At 41.1% G+C, this 6,000-nt stretch overlaps 1 protein-coding gene across 1 annotated transcript in view; it reads right to left on the bottom strand.

The window, feature by feature from the left end:
- The window catches only part of RAPGEF5 (Rap guanine nucleotide exchange factor (GEF) 5), a 330,713-nt gene that overhangs the window by 234,522 nt on the left and 90,191 nt on the right, over nucleotides 1–6,000 (bottom strand). The window lies entirely within an intron of this gene.

The raw sequence follows: 6,000 nt of genomic DNA, 5'->3' as shown, positions 1-6,000 counted from the left end.
AAAATCAGAACAAAGCAAAACCAACTAAGTATATTATCTATCCACCTTTGCTCTGAGGTTCCCACTGCATTTTTCCATGGTGTGTCTGCTCCGCCACTTGGTCTTGCCCAAGTTGTTGGCTCTGGGCCGCCGAGCCCAGCAGATTCAAAAGTATGCGATTTCTTACTTTCACTACAAGTTCCACTAGCTATAAGCCTTCAAACTTTTAAAATATTCCTACCTATGAGGTTCCAAGTTTTGGAGCTCTGCCCTGAATCTGCTTTGCCTGGTATTCTGTGGTATTACTGATGGCAAATCTCACTGCACTTCTACCCTAGCCTCCATCAAGCCCCATCTCTTGGCCTTTACTAATCTTAAGAACACTTTCATAAAAGTAGTGATACTGAAAACCAGAACTGAGTGAATTCAGGAGAGAGCATCAGGCGAGCATGTAGAGAAAGTCATTATGTCTTTTGAGAAGTTTTGGCAAAAAAAGAGAAGAATTGATCGGTTGTTGGAAGAGTATAGGGGCAAATATTAGCACATGCTGACTGTACTAAAGAGAAAAAAAGCTGGTGATCCGGGAATGAGAGGGAAGAAAGACAGAAATGGATCCTTGGGGAGAGCCACATCCATGTACCGTTTCATGGGGCTGACCTTAGATATGAATGTGGACTGGCCATCCACTGTTGGCAATAGGGAAGCTAGAGTCTACTGTCCAGATGCAGGTAGGTTGATAAATTTGATGAAAAGTACATGAGGAAGGTGATTATTTTCCCTCTTTCAAAGAAGTAAAAAGCAAGTCACAATAAAAAGGTAAGAGAAAACTATCTGAGATAGTCATCTATTTCGTTGTTGTTCAGTGCCATCAAGTATATTTCAACTTATAGTGACCTCAAATGATGAGTAAAACTGTTCCATAGGGTCAAATTTGGACAGTGAATAAGGAAGACCATAAAAGAATTGATGCATTTGAATTGTGGTGTTGGAGAAGAATATTGAAAGTACCATGAACTGTCAGAAGAACAATCAAATCTGCGTTGGAAGCAGTAAAGACAGAATGCTCTAAGAAGACAGGATGGTCAGACTTCATCTTTCATCTTCAGAGGTATTACTAGGAGGGACCAGCCCCAGGAGAATGACATCATGCTAAGCAAAGTAGAGGGTCAGTGAAAAGGAGGAAAGCTCCCCAATGAGCTAGATTGGCACCGTGGCAGCAGCAATGGGTTCAAGCTTCACAGCGATTGTGAGGATGGCATAGTACCAGGCACTATTCATTTTGGTGTGAATAAGGTTGCTATGAGTTGGAATTGACGCAGTAGCACCTAGCAACAACAACAACAACATGTTTCATAGGAGATCACCAGGTCTTTATCCTACAAAGCCACTGAATGGGTTAGAACCACCAACCTTTTGGTTAGCAGCTGAAAGCTTAACTGTTGTATTGTTAGGAGAGTAAATTAAGTTAAGTAATTGGTTCAACTAACTGAGTGGCGTTGAAGATCCATTTAAGGTCAGAAGTCATGAATATAAAATGAGACTGATCATCCTGATTCTTTATTCAACCACCCCTTCCATCTACCTTTGAAATCTTACAGAACAAGCCCTGACCTGTGATGTCTGAAAAGACAGAAAATAGTCAAGGAACTGGTCAAAAAGAGAGACATTTAGAAGTAAAAAACCTGAGCAAGAATAGGATCAATAAGAACTAGAGAAGCTGGAAGGCTGAGAAAGAAAGTAACACTTCAAAGAGGCAGTCTGGGGGGATTAGGGAGAGGGGGCTATAAAATATTTAGCCTGTTATCTGATGATTCACAGTACTGGATTTTACTTGTACCTGGATAAACCGGAGACATAATTCAAGAGTCCTAATTACAGGGGTTGGGAAACTGAGGTGCAGAAGGGAATGGAGAAAAAGGAGAAGGAATTAGCTAAGGTTTCAAAATTATTCCCTTAACCTTCACTTGGGAGACTAGTCTTCCTTTTCCATGGTGTGGAAAACAGCATTATTTCAGGATACCAAGACTGAAAACAAGGATTTCTTCTTATTTGACCTTAGTTTTCTTTGGGTGTATGGTGAATGCTAATGAAATCATAAGGTCAAATAACAAAGACAAGTCTTCCTATCACTTAGTCATCAACATCATACTGCAATAAATACATTCTTCCTCCATCCTACACTAGTTCTCTCATAAGGAAGATGTCTCCTTGTCTCCTCTGCTCTTTCACATTTAGCATATAAAAAAGTAAATATATTATCATAATTTCTTCAGGGACTTTTTCTAGGCACAGAACTGTGTATGACTCACAGTGACTTATAATACAACTTTCGTAGGCTGTAATCTGGTGTGATGCTGTAGGATAAGCAAAGGACTGAGACTCACAAGGTCAGCAGTTCAAACTCACCAATCGCTGCTCAGAAACTTTATACAGGGTTGCTATGAGTCGGAACCGCCTTGATGGAACTTAACAACAATCATCTTTAAGGAAGCAGATTGCCACATCTTTCTCCTGCAAAGGAGCTGGTGAATTTGGCATTTCAATTAGCAGTCGAACACTAAACCACTAGGCCACTAAACCTCCTTCAGACATATCATAGCTCCTCCAGAAAAGTCTATGTTATGGGATGTGATAATGGTTCTCATTTTGTATTTGCACATGAGTGAAAGTGAAAATACATCAATTTAAATGGCTTTAGATTACTGTAATGTTGATGTTATTATTTTTAAGACTAGCATAAACATTTATTTAAACTACTATAATAAAGCAATTTCCTGTATCCCTGTGTTTCTGGGGGAAGAAAAAGCATGAGTAAAACATTCTCGTCACTTACTGTAAAGCTAATTTTTGATTCCCCATGGATTTATTTGTTGTTGTTGTTGTTGTTAAGTACCGTGGAGTTGGTTCTGACTCATAGTGACCCTACACAGGGTTTCCGAGGCAGTAAATCTTTACGGGAGCAGAAAGCCTCATCTTTCACCTGTGGAACAGCTGGTAGTTTCGAACTGCTGACCCTAAGGTTCGCATCCCCATTCATAACCACTATGCTATAGGATCTGTGAAATCACTCTGAGCCCTGCCTTCACTACCCCACCCCCAGAGTGTGAAATCTCATTGCTGCAAACCATGGTACCAGCCACAAGCTGTCATGCTGCTGTTATTGTTAAGTGTATGAGATTTCCGAGGAGCGGCTAGTGAATTGAACCAACGGCCTAGGGTCCAGTGCATTATCCCACAACGCCACACCAGGCCTCCAAGTTGTCATGAACTGCCTCTATTTTGCCACCCATCTTCTGCCTTCATTGTCCCATCTACCTCAAGTGCCTTTCACTTCTGCACTTGGGGCACAGTATCATATACACTATGAAATTCATTGTATCCCACTGGATTGAGCTTTCCTTAAAGCTGGTCACTGAGGATCCTGAACATTAGCAAGCATACCGTTCAATTAAGCACACTGTTCAGTAACAATAACAACAATGAGTAGGTCTGATTTTTTTTTTAATATCCTTCAGCTTTGGTTCCATTTTAAGCATTAAGGTATACTCTCTCTCCAATATCCTGTCCTTTAATACTCAGTCACACAGCTGGTGTCAGGAAGAAGAAGAATGTAGTATGATGCAGAGAAAAGAGACCACTTGAGGCCAGTCCCTTCTATGTGGGTATTGCAAAAGAGATTGGAGAAAAGTTCCTTCCTTCTGGCCCTAAAAATTTGTGTAAAGAAGGGGAGGGAAGGAGATACTGGAAGACAGGAAGACAGGGTTCTCACTAAGAAAGGTAGTTAAGAAATGGACGGCTTCTCATTTAAGCCTCAAGACTCATTACATACAACCCCTACCACAACCTAAGGATGGCACCAGCAAAATAAATCAGAGGATGCAGTGTGGTTAGAGGAAGAGTCTGAGTTACTTTGTTCCTGTGTGGTATGGACAATCAAACACAAGCATACCCCCAAAAGCTTGGCTATGGACTGCAGTCAGGAAAAGTCCGGACAGGAAGCGTGGGCGGTAGGCTATTTCATTAAGGTCAAGTGGCTGAAGGTTTGCTGCAGCCAGACTTCAGAAGAGCCAGCAATGCCAGTAACACCCAGGAGGGGCAGACCAGCCAGGCTGTGACCTAGCTGAGAGAGATAGAAAGACAGGCTCCGCAGCAGGTGTTAACAGAGTAACAGGACCAACTGCATCTCAAGGGTAACTGCCCATCCACTAAGCAAGATCATGAGGGATGGACTCATCTAACAGGAGAGCTCTCATACCTTCCATGGCAAGGTCAAGGGGACCACTCCTCCATCCACCAGAGGTTGACTTGCTAAGGAAAAGGAAACAATGTGCAGAAACACTGAACTCTTTTACCAGAATATACAAACCACTAGCTAAAGGGACTTTTAGATGTATTGCATTGAAATCAGTGGACTGCCTTAGAATAGTATTGTGGGATTTCCTCACACAGCAGGATGCAGGCTCATGTAGACAACACAACACTTTTAGAAAAGCAAAGAAACTACATTTTTCTCTCTGTATCTGAGTGTTGTTAAATGCCATCAAGTCAGTTCCAACTCATAATGACCCTGTATAGGGTTTCTGAGGAGTGGCTGGTGGTTTTGAATTTCTGACCTTGTGGTTAGCAGTCCAGTGCTTATCCTAGATCACCACACCAGGACTCCTATCAGCTGAGTGTAACATGAGTCAGATTTTATTAACTCACTACAACCTTTTTAAGGTGCTCTGGTGGCTCACTGGTTAAAGTTTGGCTGCTAACTGAAAGGTAAGCAGTTTGGACCCACCCTACAGGAGAAAGATCTGGTGATCTGCTTCCACAAGGATACAAACCAAGAAAACCTGTGGCAGCTCTATTCTGTTGCATGGAGTCTTTCTCTTCAAGTTGAAATTGCCTACGTGGCACCCAATGAGGACACACAACCCTTTTAATAACAGCACAAATGTTAACTGCTCTGTAATTGGTGGAATATAGTTCTATGTATTCAAGTTCCTTAGATCTCAGAGCATTACCAATTCTACTGGAAAGCTGGGAGTTGAAGAACTACTAACGAGTTTGCATTAGAAAGAAAGAGTGTGTTTAACTTCAAGGAATTATTAAATTGCCTTACCTACCTACATTGCTAGCTAGTTCTTCATTCCTCAGCTGAGTTCCTCCCTTTCCATAAAAAAGAAAAGTTATAAAAAGGTACATTCTGAGCAACTGAGTTCAACCTGAATGGAAGAATGTGCTGTTACTTTTTTTCCCTCCAAAAATTACTTTTTCCCTTGACCATAGGCTACTATTTCTTTCAAATTGTTAACTATATTGGGTATAAAGGTTATCTTGTATAGAATAAAAATATATTTTCAAACTAGCCTAGACACCTGCAGCAGCTTCATTCTCACCCCTCCTTGCTGTACACATTCTGTTTGAAATTTAAAAATCCTTTTCTTTTTGCATTTGTACAGAACAAAACTCTGTTTACATGGAGCAATTAAGAGGCTTCTTTGCATCCATTTAGAGACTTGGAGATTAGATATCAAATAAGAGAGACACACACAGGCAGACCCACAGTCTTCAAATATCCAAAAGTTGCTTAAAGGACTGTACGGCTGAGACGTTAGCACATGAATGAACGATGTTAGTCAGCAAATTAAGAAGACTTCAGAGGGCATTTTAGGAGAATGGATACAGTTGAAACAACACAATTCTAAGAAGGACATAAAAGGAGTGGAAATTTTTTATATAAACAATTAAGAGCAATAAATTGGCAAAAGCAAGATCAATGTGGACTGGAGACCTCACAGAAGGTCAGGGAAGGACTTTGGTTTCCCCTTGAGGGATGGGTAGCATTTGAATGTTGTTGTTTGTTGTTAAGGGCTGTGGAGTCAGTCCTGACTCATGGTGATCCTATATAGGGTTTTCCAAGGAACACCTGGTGGGTTTGAACCACCAACCTTGCGATTAGCAATCCAATGCTTGTGCTGCAGCGGATCCTACCAGGACTTCTATATAGAGTTGTTGTTGTTGTTAAGTGGCGTT

This window comes from Chrysochloris asiatica, unplaced genomic scaffold (assembly GCF_000296735.1).
Source record: "Chrysochloris asiatica unplaced genomic scaffold, ChrAsi1.0 scaffold00006, whole genome shotgun sequence".
Taxonomy (NCBI): domain Eukaryota; kingdom Metazoa; phylum Chordata; class Mammalia; order Afrosoricida; family Chrysochloridae; genus Chrysochloris; species Chrysochloris asiatica.
The sequence above is the reverse complement of the archived record's forward strand: the minus strand, read 5'-3'. Positions and strand labels throughout refer to the sequence as shown.